Genomic DNA, 13786 nt, shown 5'->3' on the forward strand with positions numbered 1-13786 from the left:
AACTACTGGAACTCATTTGAAGTTATTAGATTCTTTCAATCTTTGTTAGTTGGTTAAGAAACCCATCCTTTGTTTGTTTGATTTTTTATTGTTATTTATTTGGTTTTTTTTTTTAAGCATGAAACTTATGCTCAACAAAATTTTATTTTTATTAACTGCAAATCTTATCAAAACATTGTTTCTTTGATTATTTTTTTTAAAGTCAATATATCTTAAATGAATATTTGCATTGTCTAATCTCTTATTCAATCTCATGTACATCAGAAGTCAAATTTTGTGTAAATCTTAAATTCTAGGTCCTCAAATATATCCTTAACTTATAGCAAAGAAAATTTATCTAAACATAAATAACAGTGACAATTAGAGGCTACACAAAGTCTATTGCAAATTTTAAGAATACAACAAGATCTCAAGTGAATTATTATACATAGTGAACTTGTTTTTTCACACAATTGAATTCCTGAAGAATACTTTTAAAAATTTGCTTTTTTGAATTTATTATTTCAAGATACCTGTAAAAACATATAAATTAAAACACAAACCAATGGCAATCTAACTGGAAGAAAGAAATAATATCAATTCTTGAAATACTTGAATACTTGTATATTTTTATCAAATTTCAAATTTATTTTTCTACATTACTAAATAAATAAATAAATAGAATTATGTATAAAAAATATTTATATAAAAAATAGTTGCATTTTGACAATTATTTGCATCTTAAATTCAAAATAAACATGATTTTTCTTTTATGCAAAGAATATATTTAAAACTTATGTATATAAATATGTATGTATATATATAGGATGATTCTATTGCCACCACAACCATTTTTTGTGGTTTAATATATGTCAAAAATATTTACATTTTTTTTGGATGGAATAAAATAACTAAAGAAATATGTTGAGTAGGTGACAGTAGCAAAAATTGGCGGTGACATTAGCAATACCCTATATATATAACTGTACTTTCATATGCATATTGTTTTATTGTAGGCTTAAATTATAACTATATATAATCATAAACTAGCTAATAGTAGTTTACTTGATGTTGATGTCTTTATCTCTTTGAATGTATAAATGGAAATTTTTATTTAAAATATAATATCTATATAAAATATACAAAGTTTAGATAAAAAAAGTAACATTGAAATATTTTTATTAAAAAAAATTAAAATTCCAAAACTTAATTCATGAACATATTTTAAATGAAACTTCTAACAAGTAACAAAAAAATATTTTAAATACTAGTGCAAATAAAATTACAAAGTACATGGTTTTAAATGTTTAAAATTATGACCTTTTGTATTATTGTATGCATGATTGTGTATGTTCATTTTTAAATTAGAATAAAATATAAAAAAGCACAATCTTTGACAAATCTAAAGAATAAGGATAAGAAACATTGTAAAGTAATTCTAATAAGAATGATTGAATAAATTGAATTTTGTCACAAAGTTCTAACATACAATCATTAATATAGAGAGAAGTCATCTTTGTTACAAAAATTGATCTTTGTAACAACTATACTTCACAAAATTTAAAAAAATAACTTTAAAAAATTATTTCTTGAATCATTTTTTTAATTTATGTTTTAAATATGTATGTATCTATATATATGAGTACAAAAATAAGATTTAACACAAATTTTTTTTAATCTAATTTATTTACTTAATTAAAAATATTCAATATATATATATATGTTAAAAAAATACACATTCACACACACACACACACACACACACACATATATATATATATATATATATAACAATAGTATTTGTTTAAATGCAGCTATTCAAAGTATCATCATTAAGATAATTGTTCAAATCACCAACTAAGTATGATATTTTTACAAAAGATCCAAGCATTAGAATTAACATGTTTGGGCTTTGACTCTAATTAGCATATATTTGTACAAAGAGAATATTCTATAAAAAAATAATGTAGAGCAAGACATTTAATGATTGATCAAATACTAAGAAGAGTCTTAAAGGGTGAGCAAACACAAAGTCTAAAGAGGAACATATTCATAGTCTATACTCATGCATATTATAATTAAATTCTATTAATACTTGTATTATATAATATAACATGGTGACTAGGTACTGCAATTTTAATAATTATTTTTATATCAATCTTTGAAGCTACAATAGCAAGAATATTAAAAACAAGCATCAAATATAAATTCTAGTGATAAGAAAATGAAATATTAGATAATTAAATTTATTCTATTTTTAAAATGTTCAAAATACAAAAAAAACCATCACCATTTAAGAAAAGTGCAGAAAACAAAGCTGCAATAAGATTTTTTTTAAAAAAAAATAAAAACAAAACAAAACAAACCTTGAGTTTTGAAGTGGTTTTAAAATAGACATTTTCTATTACAATAAAGAAGTCTCATAATTTCTTAAAAAATGGAAGCAATTCTTTACAACTAAGATTAAGTAAAAAATTGATACTCAAGTTTTGATAATTATCAATAATAACAAGACAAATTTTATACAAAGCTTAAAGAATGAAAAAATACAAAGTATAGTCAAAAAAATGTTCAAAGCCTTAACTAAAATTAGCATAATGATATAATATAAATTGCTTCAAGCTAGAAGTCTAATATTAAAAAACTAATTCATACTTCTTTAGCTTTCTATTATTCTTATTATATCAATCACAAAATATAGGTCTTTAAATATATATACCTTGTGCTAAAAGATCTACTTTGATTATCAAATAGATAATCTAATGGTGGTAAATAGTGACATTCTTCTTCTATGGTTGAATTTTTGTTTATCTAATATTAAAATAATTATTTTTTTATTAATAAATATATATAATATTATACATTTTTATTTTTAAAAAATAAATTAAATTTAAAATTTTATTATTTTTATTTTAATAGTTTTTAAAATTTTTATATATTTATCCATCTAATAACCATTTTCAAAAGAACAACTATTTAATTTTTTAAATTACATTTTTTATCTATTTTTCTTGATTTTTCTTAAAATTATTATTTTTTAAAATTTAAATCACCTTTTTTGGAAAATTTGTAGAAATTATTTCAATCATAAAAAATAAATTTTCTAAAAATATAAAAATGGATAAAAATTAATATGGAATCAAAAGTCAAGCTAAGACTAAAATAGTGGTTGTATATAAAAATAAATATATCTAATAGTTTCCAACTTCATTATCAACTCATAAAAAAATATTTAAAATTTTAGAAATGCTTTGTTATTTTATTATTGGTAAAGGTTGTTCCAATTCAAAATTTCTAGCAAAAGAGGTTAGTAGCTTAAAAAGTATAACTAAAAAAATCTATGCTTTGAGAATTAGATGTGAATGTGAATCAAATACACAATAATTAATTCAAAATCAAGTATATTATGTTTGTGCCAAAATTCTAAAAAATTATATATATTGATACTTATTATTTATTTTACCTTATTTATCATCAATGCCCTTTTTTACTCTAAGAAGTGACCTATGTAATCTAAAAATAGTATTTGAGTTATAAATATATACATATATATATAGATAAATTTTTATTTTTTAAAAAAAATTAAAAATATTTAAAAATAAAATAAAGATGTATTTTTGTCACCTTTATCGATAATTTTTCAAGAAACACTTTTGTATACTTTATCAACCAAAAGTTTGATATTTTGGACAAATTTAAAATTTTCAAGACTTTGGTTGAAAAGCAAATGGCTTAGAGATTAAAAAATTATGTAGTAACAATGGTGGTAAATATACATTCAAAGCTTTGAAGCATTTTTCTAAAAAAAATAACATTGAATGTTAATTTTTTGTGCTTTATATACCTTAGAAAAATAGAGTTGAAAAATTCAAAATGTAAAAAAAAACTCTATTTGAGATTATAAGATGCACGTAAAAGCATAGAAATTTTTTTAATATATTTTAGGCAAAAGCCATTAATATAACAACATATATCTTTAATTGAACTCCTATCATGGTTGTAGAAGAAAAATACTCAAAGAAGTCTAGTCTAGTATGAAACCTTCATTCTAACACCTTTGTGTATTTGAATATAATGGCTATATATAATTTTTAAATAAAAAATATACAAAACTTGATCTTAAAAGTAAAAAAATATATTTTATTGAGCTATATTGAGAGTACTATGTGCTATCATCTTTTCGATATTTAGAATGGCTTAATTATCAAGAACTATAGTATTAAGTTTGTTGAATGTGAGAGTAGTTCGCAAACAAAAGAAAATTTTGAGGTTTCTAATAACAAATCTTTAGATACATTGTTTAAAATTGAATTTATAAACTTTATATCTAATTCTAAGAGTGAAACCAAAGATGTAGTAAGAATTATTGAAAATGGCAATGGTCAACAATACCCTATTGTTGAACCTTCATGTTTAATAAAGAAGATCCAATTGCAAGCTCTTGTACTTGGTCATAAGCAAATTAGTACAACTGTACCTCTATCTTTACCTCCAATTCTACCTTCACCTGTGTTAACTTAATTATAGGTGAACCTAAGTACATAAATTGGCACAAAGACAAGTAATTGATGAATCAACTTTGGCTGGAATGCCTTTTAAGTCTTTTATATTTTTAGCTTATATAATATGTATTTTTTATATAAACACTAAAGAACTTATTATTATCATTGATGCTGTAAAAAAAAAATAATATTTGGAAGTAAAAAGAAGCAATAGGCCTAGAATATAAAAGTCTTATAGATAATAAGACTTGGACTTTAGTACCTTTATTGGTATGTAAAAAATATATTGTAAAAAAGTATATTGATGCAAGTGAATTTTTAAGTTTAAATACAATATAGATGGTTCAATGGAGTACTACAAGGCAATACTTATTGTTAAAGGTTATGCACAAAAAAATGTATTGATTACAATGAGACTTTTGCTTCAGTTATAAAGATGACCTCAATTTGTATACTTTGTGGAGTTACTGTAGTAGATAATTTGGAAGTTTATCAAAGATGACATTCTTAAATGAAAATCTTGAAGAAGAGATATATATGAACCAATCTGATAGTAACATATTATAAGACAAAGAATCTTTGATTTATAAGTTTTCTAAAATTATATATGGATTCAAGCAATCTCCAAAGAATGGTACAAGAAGATAGATGAGTATTTTAATTTATAAAGTTTGAAGAAAAGCCATAGAGATCCTAACTTTTATTCTTTAAGGAATACTAATGGGATTATCATTACATTGTACATAAATGATTTGATTGTAGTTTGTAATAATAAAAGACTTCTTTTGAAGACAAAGTGTTACTTAATAAAAAAAATTGAAATAAAGGATTTGAAAGAAATACATTATATTTTGGACATATAAGTTATAAGAGATCAATAAAATTATATAATTTACTTTAATCAACAAAAATTCTTAAAGAACATACTTAAAAGGTTTGACATGAAAGATTGTAAATCTTTGACTATACTTCTAGATTCTAACAATAAATTGTCAAGAGACATAAGTCCATAGATTCTTGAAGAAATTGAAGCAATAAAAGATGTTCCATACCAAAAGATAATTAACAGTTTAGTCTATGCAATGATAGACACTTGAGCTAATATTTCATGTGTAATAGGATTTATTAGCTTGTACTTGGCAAATCTTCGTCCCTAACATTGGATTGCAATTAAGCAAGTTTTTTGATATTTAAAAAGAATGTTGGATCATATGCTATGATATGGTAGAAGTTCTTTAAGTTTGTAAGTGGTTGATTACATCAATACAAATTATGTGGGAGATATTGACACTCAATATTCTATTACTAACTATGAATTTTTGTTGGCTAGTGGTGTTACTAGTTGGAACAATAAGAAGCAATCAACACTTGCCTTGCCTATAACCAAAGTAGAATACAACACACTTACTCATTCAACAAAAGAAATAGTCTAGTTTTACAAGTTATTCAAAGACATTAGATTTTCACAAGATAGTCTTATAATTATTTTTAATAATAACTAAAGTTATATTTTTTTTTTAAGGAATCCAACATTCTATACTCATATTAAGCATGTTGAAATTCAAAATCACCTTTTTTTGTAAGAAGATTGAGAATGGTGAAATCAACTTAATTTTTGGCAATACAAAAGACATGGTTACAAATGTCTTAATTAGAGATCTAATTAATGAAAAACATTGTAAATTTAAAAAGATGATAGAAAATGTTAAATTAAATTAGTCTAAATTATTATTAAGTAGTAGTATTAAAAGAATATTTATATAGATGTATAATTCCTATTAGACATTACGTGATTATATATGTAGGCAATTGAAACCATATTATTAGTTGATAACTTGTAGCTGTCATATTAGTTGGTAGTCCATGTATAGTTATTGCTGCCTACCAAGTTTTTATGTAGCCTAACAAGACAAGTATCCACATATCAATTAGATCTTGGCAAGTAAACTAGTTATTAGTCTATCTGTACAAAAAAGTCTATATCAAAAGACATTGTGTTATAAGGGCTAAAATCCAAAACTCATTTCAAGCAATTAGTTCTCTAAAATCCTTGATGATTGGATAACAAACTCATATGTATTCCACATCATACTTCAATCTTATAGCAATGCATACCTCATATTTTTTGACAAAAATATTCTTAATTTTTTATATGAATATATTGTTGGCTACATAAATTATTAAAAATTAAAATAAATATTTCTTAAGAATTATTCATTTTTAATATATATATATATATATATATATTTCTAATTATAATTAAATATTAATTTATTTATTTTAATACCAAATCAGTTAAGTTATGTTTACAAAAAGATGATGCAATGATTTAAAACTCTTAACAATAATAATATATCATTTTACTAAACTGTCTTAGGATTATAACATATTTGTTTATTCACATATTTCGTATGTCAATTAGTGCATACATGGTTAGTTTTAAGAGTTAATATGGTCTAAAAAATATTTAAAAATTAAATTTAATAAGTAATAGAGAATTATTTATTATCCTTGTCTATTATCTTTGATTAAATCTCAAATTTTGAAAAAATATTTAATAGAATTCTATAATGGCAGCATATTTAAAAAGAAAATTAAGCCTTTAATAAATTAAAATGAATATTTATAATTCCGATTTAAAAACTCAAACAAAAATTTACTTAATTTTAATTAGATTAAAAAATTTGATGATATATTATCTATATTATGAGAAGATAGTTGCATATGTTTGTGTATGTTATATTTATCTAGAGTAATAAGACATGTTTTATAGAAAATCTACAAGATTTATAACACACACACAATTAGACTTTTAAAATTGAGTAAGGCTATATAACCATTTCCAGTGTCATTTTCTAAAGTCTTAAAACAACCTTATATATGAATGGATTTAGGATTTGAAGTTTTTCATTTCAAAATCTTTAACACAAGTAAAATTGATCATTTAAACTTTGAAATGTTTCTTAATTGTATTTAAGAATATAAAACTTTCAATATATTGTATGACAATTAATAATTTAAGTTATTGATTGGACTATACATTTGAACTTACATCATATCAATGAAATTTGTGATATTTACAAAATGCTAAAATACAAGATTATTATTTATTTTCTTTGTTTGTATTTTAGTGTTCAAATTTAGTTAATTTATATGGTTGTAAAATTTCCATACCAAGTTGTAAAATAAGAATATATTTACAACACAAATAAATTTAAATTTATGTATACATTAGTATATATATATATATATAGATAGATATATATGTATTGTTCTTTTTGTGCTAATGTTTTGTTCCATGTCCTAAACTTATCAATTGATTCTTCTATGTCTTTCATCCTATATTTATTCTATTATTTGTAATATAATTTTTATTTTGTAATAACGTCTTTAAAATGTTTTTAAGACTAATGTGTAGAAGAGTGATTTACTAAAGATTGTTCATATATTTTATTTGAAGTTATATTCAATTAAAATATTGTAATAAAACTAGAAAATGATATTTCAAATTATTATGTCTCATGTAAACATTAGAAAGAAAAATGTGTAAAGTCATTGATACAAAATTCTTAAATAAATAAATTATTGATATATAAAATATTTATTTAGAAAGTTGAATTAAAATGATTAAATAATTAAAATAAAAAATATTAAGAATATTTTTAATAATAGAAAATATGTCCTTTAAATTTGTGATTATAGCAAATATATTTTTTTTGGTGATAAAGTATCACCAACATTTCTTATTTAATTTTCATTTAAGGCCTAGTTCAAAGTATCATATTAAATTTATTCTTGCTTGAAAATACACTAGGCACCTAGTTGTGGAATGTAAGTAGAAATGCAACAATAAGATCCTATCAAATCTAATAGAGTCTTAAATAAACTTCAAGTAATCCTTAACAATCCTAATCAAACTTTAACAAATCCAAATTTTTTTTAAAAGAAGTTGCAAAAAAAATACAAAAGCCATAAATTAATCTAAAAAAAATATTAAAAATTAAAAAAATATAAAAAATAAAATATTAAAGAAATAAAAATAGCATTAAAGAAATACTAGAAATAAAAATTTTTCAGGAAATAATAAAAAATCCTTTCAAAATATTAAAAATAGAAATTTTAAAATAAATCCTAAATAAATCATAATCAAATCTTTATTAAATCCGAAACAAATCTTAGGTCAAACCTTAAATAAATCCTAATTGAAATCTTAATGAATCTTAACCAAATTTTAGATTAAATTCTAATAAAATTCTAATGAAATTTTAAATCCTAATCAAATCCTAGTCAAATCTTAGACTATTTCTAATTAAATCCTAAACCAAATCTTAAACAACTCCAAAGAAATCCTAAGTAAATCTTAATCAATTACTATAATTATTTGAAACCTCAATAAATACTAATTGAATCATTGATATTAATTAAAATTTCACTCAATCTTCAATCAATAAGCAATTAATAGGCATATAAAATTTGAGAAGAATCAAACTCACTAATTGTAAAAAAAGCTCTCAAAACCTCTCAAATGTTAAATGTCTTCCTTCTCTAACTTGAATGTGTATCTTTTAACAAATATTTCTCTTTCCTGAATTGTTAAATTATTCAAAAAAGTAGGTTGTGTATAGATATTTGAATTTAAATTTCTCTCACCAAATTTTTCTTTAATAGAACTTGTAGATTTTTTTAGATCGCAAAAATCCTCACTGATCCTAAATTTCAATTATACAAGATCACAATCTACAAAAACTATGATAACCTTCAATCTTACTACTTAATTGACATAAAATTTCTCATACATATTCATAAAAAATAAAATGATAACTGAACAAAATTTCGCCCATAAATAAGCCACTAAGAATATCTCTAATTTTGAAAAGCCCTCAAAACCTTAATATCCATTCAAATGATATGAAACTAGCTCTCAAAAATCTCTTTTTTTGTTTGCTCTCAAATTCTACTCTTACAGTGACAAAAGAATGCTGGAATCACCATAGGTTTACAATTTTTTACCATAGGATCTGATTTTGATCCATGTTTAGAATTGGTCCTCTTCAGGTATCAATATTTGTTAATTTAAGATGATTTTTGCTTAAATATATCATTAAATCTCTCCTAAAGATTCTTGTATTATTTACTTATTTCATTTACTTTGATTTGAGGTATTTATGCCTCTATAAAGTAATTAGAAATTCTTTCTATAAAAAATAATATTAAGACTAAATTTTTTACTACCTTCCTATCATTTATCTTTATTTTTTTGCTACATCTTTCTATTAGGCTCTTCAATAATAACATTCATATTTTTATTTTTCACCATATAGTTGTGATACTACATAATGATGGTTTGGACCCTAAAAGACAATTAAACAAAGAATATTGATAATATCTTATCACTAATGAGGATAAATTTACTATTATTACAAATATGAGGAATATATTTACTACAATAAAGGATATATGGATATTTTTGATATTTCAATATATTTGAGGGATATATATATATATATATATATATATATATAAGATATTTTCTATTAAAAATACTATTCTAATCTATATTATATTTTAAATTTTTTATGACATATATACGTATTAACTTATTTTTTTTATAGTAATAAATATCATGTATGAAAAATCATAAGAAGACTTTAGTTGGAAATTTTGAATTAAACATGGTTTAATTTGGAATAATACAAGGAAGAAGAAAATTATGATGTATATTAAAAACAAAGAAGATAGATCAATTAAAGGCATAAAAAAAGGTTCAATGAAAGCCACTTTATGTCAAAGATATGAATTCCAAAGAAAGGAAGTCTTAACATATTCTTATATCACTAAAAAAAACTAAGAAATCACTCAAAAATAATAATGTATTGAACAAAAAGGCTATTGCCTAAAATGAAGATTGAAAAGTCTTAAAACAAGACTAAGACTAAGAAGACATTGATAAGAGTGAAGAAGGCTTTACTCTTACATTCATATATAGTCTTAACTATGAGCTACGTGGCTATGTCCTATAGGACCTTCAAAACATGTTGACTTTGTAAGACATGTATTCTATTTGATAAGACATGTATCTTAACTTGCAAGACAAGTTTTCTATATATGCACCACATAGTTAGCTTATTCCACAAGCTACCAATATGTGATTAAAATGTTGACAAAGTTTCTAGCCTATCAATTAACTATAAATACATATAAAATCAAAATTACAACTATATAGCATCTAGAAAGCTTTTCTAGAAGATATTATAAAATAAATCTATATTTACTTACTTCTACCTAATTATATAGGTAATTATTGGAATAAATATGTATGTCCGTGATATTATCCTTTCTTTTAAAGATAATTCTATAACAAGCGGTCATCATCTTTTATAGATCTTGTTATTCTTCATCTTGTTTTTGATGGATGTCATCAATGAAAAGCCTCAATCTTCTTTATTGTATTTGTAAGATTCTTTACTAGCTCTCATATATATTCACTAACATCATACCAAAGCCAATGAAAAAGATATTTTAATCTATTTTGATGTCGCTTTGAACCTAAGACTTCTTCTACCTTGAATTCTTCATTATTGTCCACCTCTATAAGAAGAAGTAGCATTTGTTTTCTTACTGAGATATCCACTGTCTTATATGGCTCAAAAAAAGACATATAGAATATGAGATGGATCTTCATAGACTTCATAGATATAATTGATAAGCAACATAATTGATTTTTTCACAAATAAGAAAAAGTTCAAGCCTACGATAGTCCAATTTGTCACAAGGAAAAGTAGTCTTGATATTGCAACAAAATAACCATATATTATCACTCACGTTGAATTTTAATTATTCCTTCCAATAGGCATCTACATTTATCTTTTGTCGTTCTTGAGCTCCATTTAATTATGCCTTCACTTTTACATGTAGCTCTAACAAATAATTTTCTAAATTTTTTGCTATAGGATTTTAAACTTTTGAAAAGTCAAGAATATTAAGTCATGGATGATAACCATAATTAGCAAAGAAAGATATTTGTTGAATAGAAGAATATATCAAATTATTTTATTTAAACTTTATTAATTGAAAAAAAATTGTCTAATTATTTTGATGATAGTTGTTGATACACGTCAAATACTGCTCTAAAACTTGATTTACTTGTTCTATTTGTCCATCAATTTCAGAATGAAAGTTGAAAAGAGCTTTATATCTACTTTTAAAATCTTGAATAAAGTTCTTCAAAATCTTAATACAAATTGAGTTCCCATATCCAATATAATATCCTTAGGCAATCTATAATAGTGATAGTTGTTGCCAAAAAAAAACTTAACCATTTCTTTACTTGTGATAGATTTTATACATGGTACAAAATATATTATCTTAGTAAAATAATCTACTATCATGAATATAAAATCATACAAACTTGAGATTGAAAGATCTATGATAAAATTTGTAGAAAAAAAAAAATCATGATTGTTTTAGAATAGGTAATGACTAAAAAAATCTATAAGATCAATAGCGAGGACTTTTGAATCTTGAAAAAATATCACATGATTGTATAAAGTCTTTAACTACCTTCCACATTTGAGGCCACGAAAAATCTCTTGATATTAGCTCCAAAGTCTTTTTATATCTAAAAAATTTAGCTATTAGAAAGTCAGAACGAGCTTGAAGAACATGTAATCGTGCTTTGCTTTTTGGAATATATAGTTGTCTCTTGAAATAGAGTAGGTTGTTTTTGAAATTGAACTTGGAAGTTTTATAAGACTTAGAAGAAGTATCCTTGATATCATGAACAAAAAGATCAAAAGACATACTTGATTGAATTTGCTTGATAAAGGTTGAATCAATAGTCAATATTGATTTTATTGCTCAAAGGTAAGAATATTTTGGCTTCAAGAGAATTATTCTTTGTTGATAAAAAAATACATCTTCATCTTTTGGAAGAAGATAAGAATATTTAGAAAGAATGTTGTCGTGTTGTGGTTCTGCTACTATATGAAAATAATGTAATTATGTACTTAATATATAATTTATTAAGTAACATGGTAAGAGCCATGTTAGTAGATTTTAGTTGGTTGTAGGATATAATTTGATTAATACTTTGAGAAGAGGTTGTTTAAAAAAATTACTATAGAAATTTTATAACTTTAATTTCTTTTGATAGTGGCTTTTAAGATTGGTTTTGGTTGATAGTAACTTCTAAATATTTAGAGTCACCTTTGTTAGACATTGGTGACATTTAAAAAACTATTTTGGTTCTTTTATTTGGTGTTTAAAGCATACATTATGTAAATCTTATAAGAAAAAGGATTGAAGAAGGATTTTGGTAGCAAAGGGAGTAATTAGGGCACCAATATAGATGAATGGAGATGAAAAATAAAAATCTCTATTCCTATTGGTCAAAAATCATGACCAATGGGCTTTGAGGAGGCTGCCCGAGGCCATATTAGGGATTAGGGTTAGTTTCTCGAGGCCATTCGAACTTTGAAGGCTAGGGTCAGAAGGTTTTGGTTTTTGGTTAAGGTTTTGGTGCAAGTTTTGTGTCATTTGGGGTTTTTATTAAGAAGTTATAGGCGCTCAAAGTTAAGGTGTAAGTTTTCGACGTACTGTCACTCTTTTGAGCATACCGCACGCGTACGGATGGCAAACGAGGATCGGCAACCGGATTTGAAGAGAACACTTTTTCGGCTACAGTTTGTGCATACTGTTTATCGAATTCCAAGCTTTTATGAAGGAGATATTGGCAGTTGAAGTCAGCGCTTGATATCTAAGGGTAGTAAGTAGTCCGAATTACTTGTGCTTGTGATTTGAGCTATATCTTAGACAATTTGATGAGGTTTTAGCTCAAAATTTTCTAGATTGAGTGTAATCTTGTTATAAAGCTTTCTATACAAGTTTTGTGTGATTTGGAGCTTGGGTTTAAGAGATATAAGGAAAATAGTTTTCGGGTGCTTGTAAGTTAGGGTTTTGTGCACCTGCTAGGGTTTCTTAGATGCCGAACGATCGGTGATAGATGTACGGTTCTATTTTTTTGTGGTAAAATTTAAGTATAGCATCTAGCTTATGTAGAAATTTGAAACAAATTGAACGGTTCGATTAGCTTTTATGAATTTTCAAAGTCTGATGTAAAAAGGTCCTTGGCGGGAAGAAATATATTTTGAAGAATTTTAAGATATTTTGAATTTTTATACAAAGCAAGGAGTTTGTTTTTGGGAGCTAAGGCATTATATAAAAAAGAAACCTAAACTCTCTACAGCTAGATACCTGGTGTATTCCCAGATAGAAAATCACGCCATACGACAATGTCTGACAAACCT

Source organism: Physcomitrium patens, chromosome 13 (assembly GCF_059467195.1).
Source record: "Physcomitrium patens ecotype Gransden chromosome 13, ASM5946719v1, whole genome shotgun sequence".
NCBI lineage: Eukaryota > Viridiplantae > Streptophyta > Bryopsida > Funariales > Funariaceae > Physcomitrium > Physcomitrium patens.